The sequence below is a fragment of the Bidens hawaiensis genome, unplaced genomic scaffold (genome assembly GCF_021521415.1).
Source record: "Bidens hawaiensis isolate Kalapana, Puna unplaced genomic scaffold, B.hawaiensis_p1.1 tig00075681_1, whole genome shotgun sequence".
NCBI classification, from domain to species: domain Eukaryota; kingdom Viridiplantae; phylum Streptophyta; class Magnoliopsida; order Asterales; family Asteraceae; genus Bidens; species Bidens hawaiensis.
Window position 1 is genome coordinate 27,900 of NW_027503113.1, and position 16,458 is coordinate 44,357.

Below are 16,458 nucleotides of genomic sequence, written 5' to 3' on the forward strand. Positions count from 1 at the left end.
TATATTTATAACCTGTCATATAGTATATCTATAACTTACAAGTTACAAATATTTTGTTATAAGTATTTTTTTTAATAATTTGGAGTTTATTGTGAACATTGTATATTTGGAAGACGACTAAAACAATGATCTCCTAGTTGAAAGGAATTGGGAAATATAATTGGAGCCGCCAACTCATAAACAATATATGCTCAAAAGTGGACATAGCGCAATTAAATATTGGACTAACTTAATTATAGTTTTGGACTTAATTGTTTATAAGGTTTTGGACCAGCATCAAATACAAAAATAAATAAGAACCTATTTTTATTCAAATACTTGAAACAGTAGTTTGTAAACCAGACTTCATAATACCTAAAATATCTAAATCTTATTATGTTTTCTAATTTCTACTAATTTTTCATCTTCAATTTTGAAGTTTTTTGTACGCGTTAATTGAAGTATTGTTGGGGAAACATACCGTTCGGGTTTAATTCCAACCTCATAGAAGTTTAATTCTAAAGAGAGAACCCGCTTTCCACCAATCTCTTCATATATAGTGTATGTGACATAAACATTAACCTCGTATGGAAAGATAATATTGATACACAGCCTCCAAACTTAATTATCATTTGCATAACCATATGTTGGAAGTAATTTTCAATTTAATAGGCTCATCACGTGTATGTGACCGAGTTGAACCTATTGGGCCCGTGAGTCTCATTATTATGTAATAGGTTTATGGGGTTGCAATTAGGGTTTTATTATATTTGGTAATGTCTTTGCTAGCAAGTTACGTTAGTATATATAAACCGAGTTATGGTTAGACATTAGAGATTGGGGTGAGGTTGGTGTAACCGAGTTAGGGTTCATCAAGAGTCAAACCGAGTTAGGGTTTGATAGTTTGTAATCAGTTAATTTTTAGAGTTTTATTTTCTGATTAATATAAACGAGAGTTATTCATTTAGTTGGTGTTTGATTATCAATCAGGGACTTGGCATATATAGGACACTTCTTGTACACCTACAATTATGTGCCATGCATGCATGTTGCATGATCTATAATATATATAAACGAAAACATAAAAATCATATGTGTCGTGATGTGGTTGCTTCCTTTTTTTTGGAGTCACCAGATTTGCTTGATTTTTAAATGGAGTCTTCTCATGCATTTGACCCGAATTCACAGGTATGGGTCTTATCAAACCCAAATATTTCTTAAACGCGTTATAACATCTCACTAAATTAAAAACTTATTTCACCAGATATTTGATATAAAAATCCTATAAAGTAGGGATATACTAAAAAATAATATTTGATTTATTTCAAAAAAGATATATATAATTTATAACTAGTTGCGTGCCCGCGCGATGTGTAACACCCCGACCAAAGGCGGATTATACATCGGGGCGCCACATATTGTTTCATTACTCGTGACACTATTGGTGTCAATATTTATTAATACACATTTTATCGCGCTACGCGCAGCGGGGAAAATAAAGAACATAAATCAAACATAAATCAATATATTATAAATTATAACATTCAAACATAATTAACTTGTCCTGATACATTTTAATTCTAGGTCCAAAAGTAAAAACGTCCTACGTGTCCACAAGCTCCAAAACAGCTACTGCAAACCTGAACATGTGTTAAAATAAACGTCAAACACTTGCGTGTTGGTGAGAGATCAAGTTTAATACAATACATAGATAACAATAAAATCTGCGCGCAACATGTGTATGTCTGGTTTTCAACAAGGGTGTAATCTGATCGGGACCAACTCTAAGAGACAAGACTGCCAGTGCTCACAATTGAGCTCACAAACAAGACTAACTGTGCATGTGTAAACAAAAGAGAAAATCATAAACGAATGTTCTCCCGTGTTCATCTAATGGTACCATGAAAACTGCGGAATAGACCGTCCATACGGTTAATGATCCACACATACAAATAAACAGCCAAGTCTACGTCCTCAACACATGGGATACTGCGCGACTAAAGTTCATAAACGGTTTAAGACTCAAGTTTTGTATGAACACATGAACATCCCAAAGCATTTAAAATAAAAAGGGATTAGATACGAGATAACTCACTTGATAAATGATGCGGTGTAAGATAAAGCAAGAACCAACTTTAAACAAGCACAAGTTAACCTATAAATAAGATTATTGTTTTAATGATCTGTTTTAAGTCTTGATTATAAGTTAGCATAATTAATAAGTAAATTATAATATATATTACCGGAAAAGTAGGAAGAACAAGGAGGAAGACGGAGGCAGAGAGGAAGACGGCAGAGAGAGCAAGGAGCAAGAGAACAGGAGAGATTAAGTGTTTTGTGTGTGTAGTGTTAGGAAAAATAATACTATTATTTATAGGAAAACCCTAGGAGACACAAACCCTAGAAAAAGGGGGAAAAGATCTCAAAAAGTAAAAGAAAAGATATCAACGGTAAAAAGTTCTGAAAAGTAAAGATATCAAAAGATATGGCAGCTGCAGGGGGCAAGATAAAGCTGACAGGGAACAGTAAAAAGCATGGGCGGATCAGATAAAGGTACTGGTCAAGCATGGCAAAAGCAGATCTCAAAAGATAATGTCAGTCACTTTTTCTACCAACCAATGGGGTTGGTACGCATGCTGCGCCGAAAGTAACTATTCAGACATTAGATAGGTTAGGTCAACAGCACAGAAGATAAGACAACACAAAAGCAAACGGCTAGATTTAAACAGAAGATACAAGGGTTAAGCGCGGGAAGGCTGAGTGCGCGAGCGCGAAGGCTGGCACAACAATCCTTAGCGCACTGCGGGAAGAATCACAAATCCTTAGCGTGCTGCGTGAAGAACAAGAATTCTAAGCGCATCGCGGGAAGAACATACATTCTTAGCGCATTACGGGAAGAACATGCATTCTTAGCGCGCTGCGAGAAGAGTTCTCTTCACGCATCGCAGGAACAAGATGTCTTCACGCAGGCTTCCATGTAAGGAGTCTGGCGCGTGGAGCTGCAGACATCCTTAGGCGGAAAGAACCAAAGGACAAGCATAGAGTTGAGGGAAACAAGGTTTAAGGGCGGGACGGCGACAAGAGGGAAAAGAAGGCGGAAAGAGAGAAGGAAGAGGGACGGGACGGCGGGAAGAAAGAGAGAGAGAAAGGCGGGAAGGAAATATATATATTATTATTATTAAAAGTAAAATATAAGTATAAATAAATATTAAATCATAAAAGAAAGAGATCGGGTCAGAGAAACGGGTACCTGGGTCGGGTCGGATCAGGGCAGATGTCACAGTCTCCCCTACTTTAAGAAATTTCGTCCCGAAATTTATCTCGAAGTAGGTTGCGCAGAGAACAGGTGCGGGTACTTGATCTTCATTTGATCTTCCCTTTCCCATGTAAACTCGGCTCCGCGCTTGGACTCCCAACGAACTTTCACGATAGGGATACGACTGCGCTTGGTTTGCTTAACCTCGCGATCCATAATCTCAACAGGCTTCTCAACGAAATGCATAGATTCATCAACTTGAACTTCATCGAGTGAAATGTGAAGGTTCTCGTCAGCTAAACACTTCTTGAGATTGGATACATGGAACGTTGGATGCACATTACTGAGCGCGAGCGGCAGGTCAAGTCTGTAGGCAACTTTTCCCACACGCGCGAGAATCTTGAATGGACCAACATAACGAGGAGCAAGCTTACCCTTCTTCCCAAAGCGGACAACACCTTTCCAAGGCGACACTTTGAGGAGAACAAGATCACCAACTTGAAATTCGAGAGGCTTTCGCCTACGATCTGCGTAACTCTTCTGTCGGCTTCTGGCAGTCAGCAGATGATCACGGATCTTGGCGATTTTATCGGTTGTCTCTTGAACAAGTTCGGGTCCTGTGATTTGAGCTTCACCCACTTCGCTCCAACAAATCGGGGAGCGGCACTTACGACCGTAAAGTGCTTCAAATGGGGCCATACCGATACTGGAATGATAGCTGTTGTTATAAGAGAACTCGATCAAAGGCAGGTGTGAATCCCAATTACCTCCAAAATCAAGAACACAAGATCGGAGCATATCCTCAAGAGTTTGAATAGTTCGCTCAGACTGACCGTCAGTCTGAGGATGATATGCCGTACTCATGTCCAAGCGAGTTCCTAGCGCAGATTGGAGAGATTTCCAAAAGCGAGATATAAAACGGCCATCGCGATCGGATATGATGCTCAAAGGAGTACCATGGAGGCAGACAATTTCCTTGACATAAAGCTGCGCGAGTTGCTCAACACGGTAGTTTTCACGAATGGGCAGAAAGTGAGCAGATTTAGTCAATCGATCCACTACTACCCAAATGCTATCATGTTTGCTTGCTGTCAAAGGTAACTTGGTAATAAAGTCCATCGCTACACATTCCCATTTCCACGTAGGAATTTCTGGTTGTTCGAGCAAACCAGATGGGCGTTGGTGTTCAGCTTTAACTTTAGAACAAGTCAGGCACTTAGCTACGAACACAGCAATATCCTTTTTCATACCGGGCCACCAATAAGTTATGCGCAAATCCTTGTACATCTTATCAGCGCCGGGGTGAATAGAATATCGAGATTTGTGCGCTTCACTCAGGATATCAGCGCGAAGATTCTCATCACAAGGGATCCAGATGCGACTGAGATAGCAGAGAATTCCACTCAGATTAGGGACAAAGAGTGCTTCCGCGCCACACGCTAACTCGGCGCGAAGGTTACCATTACTGATGGATGCGCGCTGCGCGTCACGAATACGCGATTCAAGGTTGCTTTGAATCGGCGCGAAGTGAAGCTGGGTGCGCGGCAAGATACAGTTAAGTTGGCAGGGTTTTCGGCTGAGCGCATCGGCTACCACATTAGCCTTACCAGGATGATACCGGATCTCACAATCGTAATCGCTGATGAGTTCGTTCCATCGGCGTTGTCTCATGTTAAGTTCCTTTTGATCAAAGATATGCTGAAGGCTTTTATGGTCAGTGTAAAGGATACACTTAGTACCATAAAGGTAGTGTCTCCAGATCTTCAAGGCAAAAACAACTGCACCAAGTTCGAGATCGTGAGTTGTATAATTCTTTTCGTGAATCTTAAGTTGCCTCGATGCGTAAGCGATAACCTTGCCTCGTTGCATAAGAACACAACCGAGACCTTGGTTGGATGCATCGCAATACACGACAAAATCATCATTACCCTCAGGTAGCGCAAGAACAGGAGCTTCACACAACAAACGCTTGAGCGTTAGAAAGGCTTCTTCTTGCTTCGAGCCCCAAATATACGGTTTACCTTTGTGCGTCAGAGCTGTTAAAGGCAAAGCGATCTTCGAGAAGTTCGAAATGAATCGCCGGTAGTAACCAGCTAAGCCCAGAAAGGAACGGATCTCAGAAGGAGAGGATGGCGTAATCCAGTTCTTGATTGCTTCAATCTTGGATGGGTCGACATGAATACCCATCTTGTTTACAACATGACCAAGAAACTGTACTTCATCAGACCAGAATTCACACTTGGAAAGCTTAGCATAGAGCTGCTCGGTTCGGAGCTTTTGCAACACCAACCGAAGATGTTGCTCGTGCTCGGCCTTGGTCTTAGAATACACCAGAACATCATCGATAAACACAATCACGAATTTATCCAAGAATTGCCTACACACCCGATTCATTAGATCCATGAAAACGGCGGGTGCGTTGGTTAAACCGAAGGACATGACCAAGAATTCAAAATGGCCATAACGAGTTCGAAAAGCAGTCTTCGGAACATCTTCATCGCGGATGCGCAACTGGTGATAGCCAGAGCGGAGATCAATCTTCGAGAAACAAGAGGCACCTTGGAGTTGATCAAAGAGGTCGTCAATACGCGGTAAGGGATACCGGTTTTTAATGGTGAGTTTGTTCAACTCGCGGTAATCAATACACATGCGAAACGATCCATCTTTCTTTTTAACGAACAACACCGGAGCACCCCAGGGCGAAGAGCTAGGGCGGATGAATCATTTAGCAGTCAACTCTTGAAGTTGGCTGGCCAATTCTTGCATCTCAGCGGGTGCAAGACGATAAGGAGATTTAGCCACGGGGGAAGCACCAGGGACAAGATCAATACGGAACTCGACTTCACGAGCGGGAGGGATACCAGGAAGATCATCAGGAAAAACTTCAGGGAAATCACGCACAACAGGGATATCGCGAAGCTTCTTCTCTCCAGCAGGCTTAACCACATGGGCTAGGAATGCAATATACTTCTTCCGCATGAGCCTTTGGGCTTCGGCGCAAGACATAAGTTTAAGACCACTGGAGGGTTTTTCGCCGTAAATGTAAAGATCACCATTTTCTCGAGGTAGGCGAACCAATTTCTTGGCGCAAATAACTTCGGCGCGATTCTTCGAGAGCCAGTCCATACCAATGATAACATCAAAGCTTCCAAGAGGCATAGGGATGAGGTCGATCAGAAAATCGTTTTCGTTAAGATTAAGCGTACAATCTTTAATCACTGAGTTAATTAAAATAATTTCACCATTAGCCAATTCAACTGAAAAATCTTCTTTTAAATCGTTGCGCGGTCGCGCAAGCTTCTGCTCGAAGGCGCGAGAGATAAAGCTTCGATCGGCGCCAGTATCAAAAAGTACAGAAGCATAAAATCCGTTAAGTAAAAATGTACCATTAACTACGTCATTATTCGCTTGCGCTTGGTGCGCGGTTATGTTAAAAGCTCGTCCACGCGTCACTTGGTTTGAAATCTGGTTCACCGGATTCGCTTGTGTAATCTGAACTTGTAGTCTCGGGCACGCGTTCCGGAAATGACTGGGATCACCGCAGTTAAAGCACGATCTGGGTCGTGGGTTTTGGTAGGTTGGTTGTGGATTCTGCGGGTAGACTGGTGGTGTTGGCGCAATTGGATTGGCGAGGACTCTACAGTTCTCAGCAGTGTGACCAGTACGGCCACATCGGTTACAAAGTCGACACGGGGTTTGGGTTGGGTGGTGAAATCTACAGGTTGGGCAAAAGGGATGGTTTCCTGTGTAAGGTTTCTTAGTTGGCGGGGCAGGGAGTGCTGGATTGGTTAAGGCATAGTTGTGGACTATAGGGGGAGTTGGGTAGGTTGACAGTGGGTTAGGCGCGTAAACTGGGGGTTGGTAAACGGGTTGCTGGACAATGGGCGGGTTGGTAAGCGCATAGGCCTTGCGCCTGCGCTTGAGGTTGTTACGGTTTGAGGGTTCTGGTTTGGTTTCTGCGGGTTCAGGGACAGTTTTGGTGGTTTTGGTCTTCTCAGTTCCCCGCAGGAACAGGGTTCCTGCTCTGACATGGTTGTCGCTGAGCACAGCGGCCAACTCAATGGCGTCAGAGAGGGTAACTGGGTTTCTGGCCCATACAGAATCTTGAATTTCCATGGGGAGACCCCCAAGGAATTTCTCGATTGCTCGGCGGGAAGGGGTAACAAGGTGAGGGACAAGCAGGCTTAGTTCATGGAAGCGCGTCGCGTACTCGCGCGCTTCACCGCTGTACTGCTTCAAGTTCCAAAATTCTTCCTCCAGGCGCTTAACTTCGTTGGGAGGGCAGAATTCTCGCGTAAGAATTTCCTTGAATTCCTCCCATGTCATGCTAGAAGCAGCCTCTGCGCCACGCGCATGAGCTACTCCATTCCACCATGTAAGCGCTCTGGATTCCAGGACACTGGAAGCATATAGGGTTCGTCTTTCTGAGGGGCATTGGGTATGGAGGAAAGTGTTTTCTATCTTTTCGAGCCACTGGAGCATCACGGTGGCTCCTTCGAGACCTGTGAACCTTGGAGGGTTACCCGCATTAAATGTCTTAATGTTATAACTCGAGGTGTTGGTATTGTTTTGGCTCAAAGCTTGGGCTATTGCGGCGGCCATTTCCTGGGAACGTTGCTGTCTACGCATGCGCGAGGCTTCTCTTCTCTGAAATCGGCGAGATAGCGGAGGCATTCTATAAAAATTTTAATTTTAGTTAATATCTTGGTTTTTATCGCAAAGTTTTAATCTTATAAAGCTTGGTTTCACGGAGTTAGATGCTATCAAAAGTTAAAGTAAAATAAATGACCCAAAATGCAGACTTAATAAAGGTAACAAATTCGAATCAGAAATCGACAATTCATGCATCACCATGACTTTCCGAATTCCCAATTTAAAATATACGAGTAAACGAGTATTGGAGATTGACGATTCATGTATCACCATGACTTTCCAATCTTCAATATAAAATATACAAGAAAATGAGTATTGGAGGTTGACAATTCATGTATCACCATGACTTTTCAAGTCTCCAACCTCAGAACATAATCGTAAATGGAAATTGAAAATCAACTATTCATGTATCACCATGACTTTTCGGATTTTCAAATCCCACAAACGAATATGTAAGTAAAATCAATAAAAATCGAAATTCAACCAAAATCGAAATATCGCGAAATAGAACATAAAATCATATACTGCGCAAGTGCGAGCATATTCATAAATAACGAGTAATTAACAATAAGCGCGCAAACATGAGATTTCTCTCATGCGCGAGAAGGGACTCTTAGGTATTCTAGGCCGTTACGTCTAACCACCTATCCTAAAGTCAACGAGCTCTGATACCAATCTGTAACACCCCGACCAAAGGCGGATTATACATCGGGGCGCCACATATTGTTTCATTACTCGTGACACTATTGGTGTCAATATTTATTAATACACATTTTATCGCGCACGCGCAGCGGGGAAAATAAAGAACATAAATCAAACATAAATCAATATATTATAAATTATAACATTCAAACATAATTAACTTGTCCTGATACATTTTAATTCTAGGTCCAAAAGTAAAAACGTCCTACGTGTCCACAAGCTCCAAAACAGCTACTGCAAACCTGAACATGTGTTAAAATAAACGTCAAACACTTGCGTGTTGGTGAGAGATCAAGTTTAATACAATACATAGATAACAATAAAATCTGCGCGCAACATGTGTATGTCTGGTTTTCAACAAGGGTGTAATCTGATCGGGACCAACTCTAAGAGACAAGACTGCCAGTGCTCACAATTGAGCTCACAAACAAGACTAACTGTGCATGTGTAAACAAAAGAGAAAATCATAAACGAATGTTCTCCCGTGTTCATCTAATGGTACCATGAAAACTGCGGAATAGACCGTCCATACGGTTAATGATCCACACATACAAATAAACAGCCAAGTCTACGTCCTCAACACATGGGATACTGCGCGACTAAAGTTCATAAACGGTTTAAGACTCAAGTTTTGTATGAACACATGAACATCCCAAAGCATTTAAAATAAAAAGGGATTAGATACGAGATAACTCACTTGATAAATGATGCGGTGTAAGATAAAGCAAGAACCAACTTTAAACAAGCACAAGTTAACCTATAAATAAGATTATTGTTTTAATGATCTGTTTTAAGTCTTGATTATAAGTTAGCATAATTAATAAGTAAATTATAATATATATTACCGGAAAAGTAGGAAGAACAAGGAGGAAGACGGAGGCAGAGAGGAAGACGGCAGAGAGAGCAAGGAGCAAGAGAACAGGAGAGATTAAGTGTTTTGTGTGTGTAGTGTTAGGAAAAATAATACTATTATTTATAGGAAAACCCTAGGAGACACAAACCCTAGAAAAAGGGGGAAAAGATCTCAAAAAGTAAAAGAAAAGATATCAACGGTAAAAAGTTCTGAAAAGTAAAGATATCAAAAGATATGGCAGCTGCAGGGGGCAAGATAAAGCTGACAGGGAACAGTAAAAAGCATGGGCGGATCAGATAAAGGTACTGGTCAAGCATGGCAAAAGCAGATCTCAAAAGATAATGTCAGTCACTTTTTCTACCAACCAATGGGGTTGGTACGCATGCTGCGCCGAAAGTAACTATTCAGACATTAGATAGGTTAGGTCAACAGCACAGAAGATAAGACAACACAAAAGCAAACGGCTAGATTTAAACAGAAGATACAAGGGTTAAGCGCGGGAAGGCTGAGTGCGCGAGCGCGAAGGCTGGCACAACAATCCTTAGCGCACTGCGGGAAGAATCACAAATCCTTAGCGTGCTGCGTGAAGAACAAGAATTCTAAGCGCATCGCGGGAAGAACATACATTCTTAGCGCATTACGGGAAGAACATGCATTCTTAGCGCGCTGCGAGAAGAGTTCTCTTCACGCATCGCAGGAACAAGATGTCTTCACGCAGGCTTCCATGTAAGGAGTCTGGCGCGTGGAGCTGCAGACATCCTTAGGCGGAAAGAACCAAAGGACAAGCATAGAGTTGAGGGAAACAAGGTTTAAGGGCGGGACGGCGACAAGAGGGAAAAGAAGGCGGAAAGAGAGAAGGAAGAGGGACGGGACGGCGGGAAGAAAGAGAGAGAGAAAGGCGGGAAGGAAATATATATATTATTATTATTAAAAGTAAAATATAAGTATAAATAAATATTAAATCATAAAAGAAAGAGATCGGGTCAGAGAAACGGGTACCTGGGTCGGGTCGGATCAGGGCAGATGTCACACGATGCGGCGGGGTTGCAGCAAACATGACATCAGATGCGTAACCGGTGTTACTGTTACTGTATATGCGTGACTTAACAATAGTACGCGTGTAACCCAACGATAGTATGCTCGTATTGCGGCATTGGAATCTTAACCAGTGTTAGTAAGCACGTCACAACGACTGTGCACGCTCAGTCAGGTGTTGGTGAGCACGTAACGTTACATTGAACTCATCTTGACCCGCAACCCGTTCAGCTTGACAATGTTCTAACCGAAATTCGTTATTACTTGACCCCTTTCAACCCAAACCAAATTAACATTTTTGTATTGACTCATTCCAACCTTAACCTTTTATACCCATGACCTAAATAGCCGAAACCACCTGATTCGTTTGTCGGTCTTTAATGGTAATCACGTAACACGTTAAGTTTTTAAAATGAAAAAAATATAGCAATACCATACTCAGATTAAAGAGAATAAAATATTCTTTTTTATGGTATAATGTTTTTAAAAAAATATTAGCGTGTGAAAAAGTTATAAACGTTTAAACGTCGTCAGGGTAGTTGGTTTAAAATAAGGGGTATATATGTAACTATTATATAAATTAACAAAATGTGATTGAAGTTAAGAGACCAAACTTGTAATTATTTTTTAGTAAATTAAAAATAAACCGTAACATGATTTAATTGTCAAAATACAAAATTGCCCTCAAAATATTTTAATCTTATGTATTATAGTTTGTACTAAAAGCAACAAGTTTGGTACCTCTTAAAAATTAAAATGTCACTCACTCATTTTTTATATATAGTATAGATTAAAAAACCGATTTTATAGTAAAAAAAATAAACGGGTCTTGGGTCTCATCAAACTCATATAGCTTTTAAACCGGGTTATAATATCTCATTTATTTGTGAAACAATTAATCATTAAACCATAAGTTTATTATTAACTTTCATACAATTAAAAAAATAAAAATTCAAAAAATAAATAAATATTAAAAACAAGTAATATAAAGCAATCCCGTAATACGGGGATAAATACTAGTAATATATATATGAAATTAGGGAAAATAATTCGAAAATCAAATCTTTTATAAAAAAAACATTAATTCATTCTATTTCAATTGTTGTTTTCAGTTTCAATAGAATGTGTCGCAAAATCTTCAAAAAAACATTGGATTACCGTATCATATTAAGTACCAATTGTATTAAATAATATAAATTAGTGTACTTATATATCCAAGTTAAATCACATCTTAACTCAAATTACTGTTTTAAAATTTTAAATATCCATTATTATGTATACAACATTATATTTGTTCGGTCCATATATATTAAACAGTTTTCAATTTGATATCCATGACTATTTTTGGTCCAAATGTGGCGAATAACAAGAAATGACTTCGTTTACAAATATCTTAATATTGTTGTCTGATGAACCATCATCCATCAATGCCTCACACCCCACCCGCTTTCAACTCCAAATAATTTTTCCTAAACTACTCGGATCTCAGACCGCTCATAATTCTTTTCCAACTAGCTTCACACCAACACCCCACACGTATGTCACAAGTTTTGCATGTGTGGGTTGATCACAATCCACTGTGGACAAGCAATAACCAGTACACCGGCAGCGAGGCTTTCCAACAACGAGTTCCACCCTCAATGCCCATCCGATGGATGGGACAAAACTTCCGTTTGCGGGTTCCAACTCACAATCAATCCTTGTTCCTTAATCACTTCCAAAAACCCCAATTCTTGAAGTCTTGAAGTCCTTGATTTTTCGATGACCTTATCACCCACAGAAACGGCCGGTTTATACTTTTAAGACCGATGGCTAGCTATACTCTCTATTTCTTTTTCTGACAACGACGGTATAGTCCCGAATGAGAGATATAAACAACCGAAGAGGGTTTTTGTTAAGGTTGTGTCTCCATTATGTTCCATTTCTCGGTGCCTAATTACTTGTCGGCAGTCCAAAACAAAATCCACATAATGGATGATATTCATAAAAGACATGAAACGGATACTGCTCACAAGATGAGTTCGTTAAATTCCATGGACCAATCAAATACAGTAATACACACACCTCACATTAAATTTTCATATGAAACCATTACGTACTTTGTGAATTTGGTTAGTAAATTACTCATGCATACGTGATAGTGATATGGCAGGTCATTTTTTCCCTGCCTTTTAGTAAAACCATTACACTGAAGGGTAATACCCGCACTTATTTTTTTTTGGAATATGACAAAGAAGAAATGATTTCATTTACAAACATCTTAATATTGTTGTCTGATGAACCACCTTCCGAAAACGACTCGCGCTCCGCCATTTTTAACTCCAAGGCATTCTTCCTAAACTCCTCGGATCTCGGACCGCTCATAACCCCCTCCACGCATCTCCCCACTTCCTCCCCACTAAGAACACCTTCAGCATTCTTCTTCAACCTCACACCAACACCCCAGACATCAGTCACGAGCTTAGCGTTTGTGGGCTGATCACTCCACTGTGGACACGCAATAATCGGTACACCAGCCACGAGGCTCTCCAACAGAGAGTTCCACCCACAGTGACTCAAGAAACACCCGACCGCAGGATGTGACAACACTTCTGCTTGTGGGCTCCAACTCACAATCAATCCTTGTTCCTTAATCTCTTCCAGAACCCCTAATTCTTCGAGTCCTTGATTTTTTGATGACCTTAACACCCACAAAAACGGTCGCTTTATACTTCTTAGACCCATAGCTATACTCTCTATTTCTTTTTTCGACAACGACAAGATAGTCCCAAATGAGATATAAACAACCGAAGATACTCTTTGTTTGTTAAGCCACTCTACACATTTACTCTCATCATCCGCTTTGAAAAGATTAAAACCATCATCTTCTTCCTTACCCATAATCTTCGACGAAACTAATGGCCCGACCGACCAAAAGTCACAACCAGCAACATTAACTGACATAATAACATCTTTCTCAATCTTCATGAACGAATTCCCGAGCACCCACTTCACCTTGTGTAAATTATTAAACACTTTCCTTAGCATACCATCAAACGTATGCGACTTGTTCGTTGGAAGAACAAACGAAGGCAACTCTTCCACATTAAAAACAGGCAGACCAGACAACTTCACGCTCATATTCATGTTACTTTCGGTAGGGAACTCATCAAGCCGATGTAGTAACGATTATATATTTGGAACAAAGTACACGGTTGGATCCATAACATGGCGTGTGGGATATCAACCTCTTCCGTCACATCAGCCACCCACGGCACAAAAGGTGTACTTATGATGCATGCAAATTTACTCTTACGGGATCGAATTAAGGCTAGGAGGTTAACAGGTGCAAACTTGCTTAATGTGTCCATGCAGTGATCTATATCAGCCCCTCGGTTGTAGTCTGCAGGCAGACCGTCGGGGATGAACTCTAGGCGGACACCGCTCGTTGAGGAACTGTTTTGGAGGGCAATGCTGGTGGTGGCAAGAGTGACATGAAGACCTTTGGAAACAAGACATTGGGCTAGTCTTAGTATAGGATTTAAATGACCTTGAGCTGGGAGTGTGACTAGAAGAACATTTGTTTGTTGATTTTGTTCACATAAAGAATCCATTTTTGAGGTTGTGAAAGACTTGAGTTATATGGTTTTTGTTTAATATTTGAAGTTCATTGTAAACATTGGACATTGACGACTAAAACAATGATGATCATCAAATAAAATATGAAATATGGAATATTGGCATCTTGTAAAAGAAATGATACTTTAAATTAAAGTAAGTTTATGTGTGTGTTTTTGCTGTTGTTGCATGTATCAAAGGTATATATATTTCTTAACGAAAAATATATGCTGAAAAGAGGGTGCCGGCTGTTGTAATTAAATTAGCGTTGTGCGAAGTATTAAATGATTTCATATACATTGAGCTTTATTACATAGATATTTGCGAATTATTGGTTCAGGTCAGGACGGTTTCATCTAAAAGATGGTCGTTTTCTCAGGCTAGAACGGGTCAAAACAAAATAATATAATATTTACTTGTCAAAATGGGTTATTGGCTTATTGCCAAAATATGTTTGGGTCGAAACGGGTGGCCAGTATATGTTCGGGTCAAAAATGGGTTATGCAAAATAAGTTCAGTCAAAACGTGTTATGATTAAAAATCTAATATATGTTTGGGTCAAAACAAGTTATAACCAAACCTTATAGATAAGAATTTGAAGACTAAAGCCTTAATCATGAGAGTTTGTTCATCTAAACACTCATTAGTTCTTATTAATATCAAACACCTCCTTAAGTTTAATGACTAACTTGGTCCAAAAAAACCACAAAATTAACCACGCACGGATACAAAAACATCAATTTAAACGCTGAAAACACAAATTCGAAACACGTAATTGAAAGAGTAAGCAAAGACTTACCGAGAATGTCGAAGAGTGGCTATTCCCAGGGTTGATCAGAAGAAGAAAATATGTGGAAAACAAAGATATTCAAGGTGTGAGGAAAAACAAACGTTGAATTTATGTGATTTCTTCTTCAAATTTGGGCTCAACTGGTTTTTTATGTTTTTAATTATTTTAAGAAAAACTTATATGAGCCCAAGGCTCGACTTAGTAGTTTGTATCAAGGTAACACATATAAATCAAGAATATAGACTAACACAAGGCTCAACGAGCTTCCCATGCTAGGCTTGAACTCTGATTCAATAACTAAACGATTTTTATCGACTCCTTTCCAGCTTTTTATCAAACTAACTTTAATTTGTGAGCGATTTGACTTGTTTGTACCTCTAAGGGTATCCGTAATGGGGCGACGATGGAGGGCGACAAAATGGAGGAACAACCCCCCCTCCCCCCGCGACAATAGGGGCGATAGGGGGCGATGAATATTTATCGCCTGTTTGTGTTATATGGGGTTTAACTAGTTTTTTTATATAACTTGGTGATAAGAAGTCGATGTAGAGTGGATATATTAAAATTTATGATTATTAAAAAATAATAAAGATAAAAATAGGGATGATGATGTAAATACTTTTATTTTTGAATTATTTTTAAGATTTTAGGAGCTTTAAATGTTTATTATCCTCTAAGGTTTGTCAACATTTTTTTTTTGTTATAGCATGTTTGTTTATGTTTGATGTTGGTTGAGGTTCTTTGTGTTGAACATTTGTGGCTCTCTAGATCTTTTGAGCAAGTTTATGAAAACCTCCTTTTTTTTTCCGATTATAATAACCTTGGGTAAAAAATGTTAAATTGACAAGGATGGACCTCTATTTCGGCATGCATACTTTGGTCCTTGGTTACATATCCAAAATACATCTAACGATCATACCGTCTAAATGTTAGCCTATCTAATATTACAAGATGAGCTCAATATACATTATCCTTTTCGTATCTGAGATTAAGAGATGTGATTTTGACATAAAGAGTTTTACCTTAGGGCGATAGGGGCGCTCACCAAAGGAAGTCGACGAATATCCAACCACCGATGGACAACTCATGGCAAACCAAAGGAACTATCCAACAGCTATAACCATACAGTGTTACCACTTATTGCAAACAATTTCTCTCTCCTCTGTTCACACACACATGCTCTCTCTTTCCTCTTCTTTCATCAAAATTGTAAGCCATGAATATGCCCGCTTACATGCGGCAAAGTATCCATGATGGTCTAGTCGTGGCTAAACAACGCACTAGCAAGGGGATACCGGAAGGTGCCCCTACGACCCTTGTCTGAAAATCCCAATATGGTCCAAGAAATAAGGATACAATGTAGGGATGAGCATAGTCTGTACCGGTATTTTTCGAATTTTGCACGAAACACCTATACCGAACCCCACTTTTATGATATTTCAAGAATTTAAAGAATCTCGGGCGAAAAAGAAAATGAAAAAGTAAAAGAATCAAACAGAAAACAAAACCCTCTGCTGAAAGCAAGAAGTTAGAAGACCGACCAATCTATCCATCTCCACCGGTCTACTGAACGACCATACATACAATCAATCT

General features: G+C 39.9%; 1 pseudogene; it reads right to left on the bottom strand.

Moving 5' to 3' along the window:
• Positions 1 to 12,650: 12,650 nt before the first annotated feature.
• LOC143606590 (UDP-glycosyltransferase 84B2 pseudogene) lies at positions 12,651 to 14,126 on the bottom strand (annotated as a pseudogene).
• Between the last annotated feature and the right edge of the window lie 2,332 nt (positions 14,127 to 16,458).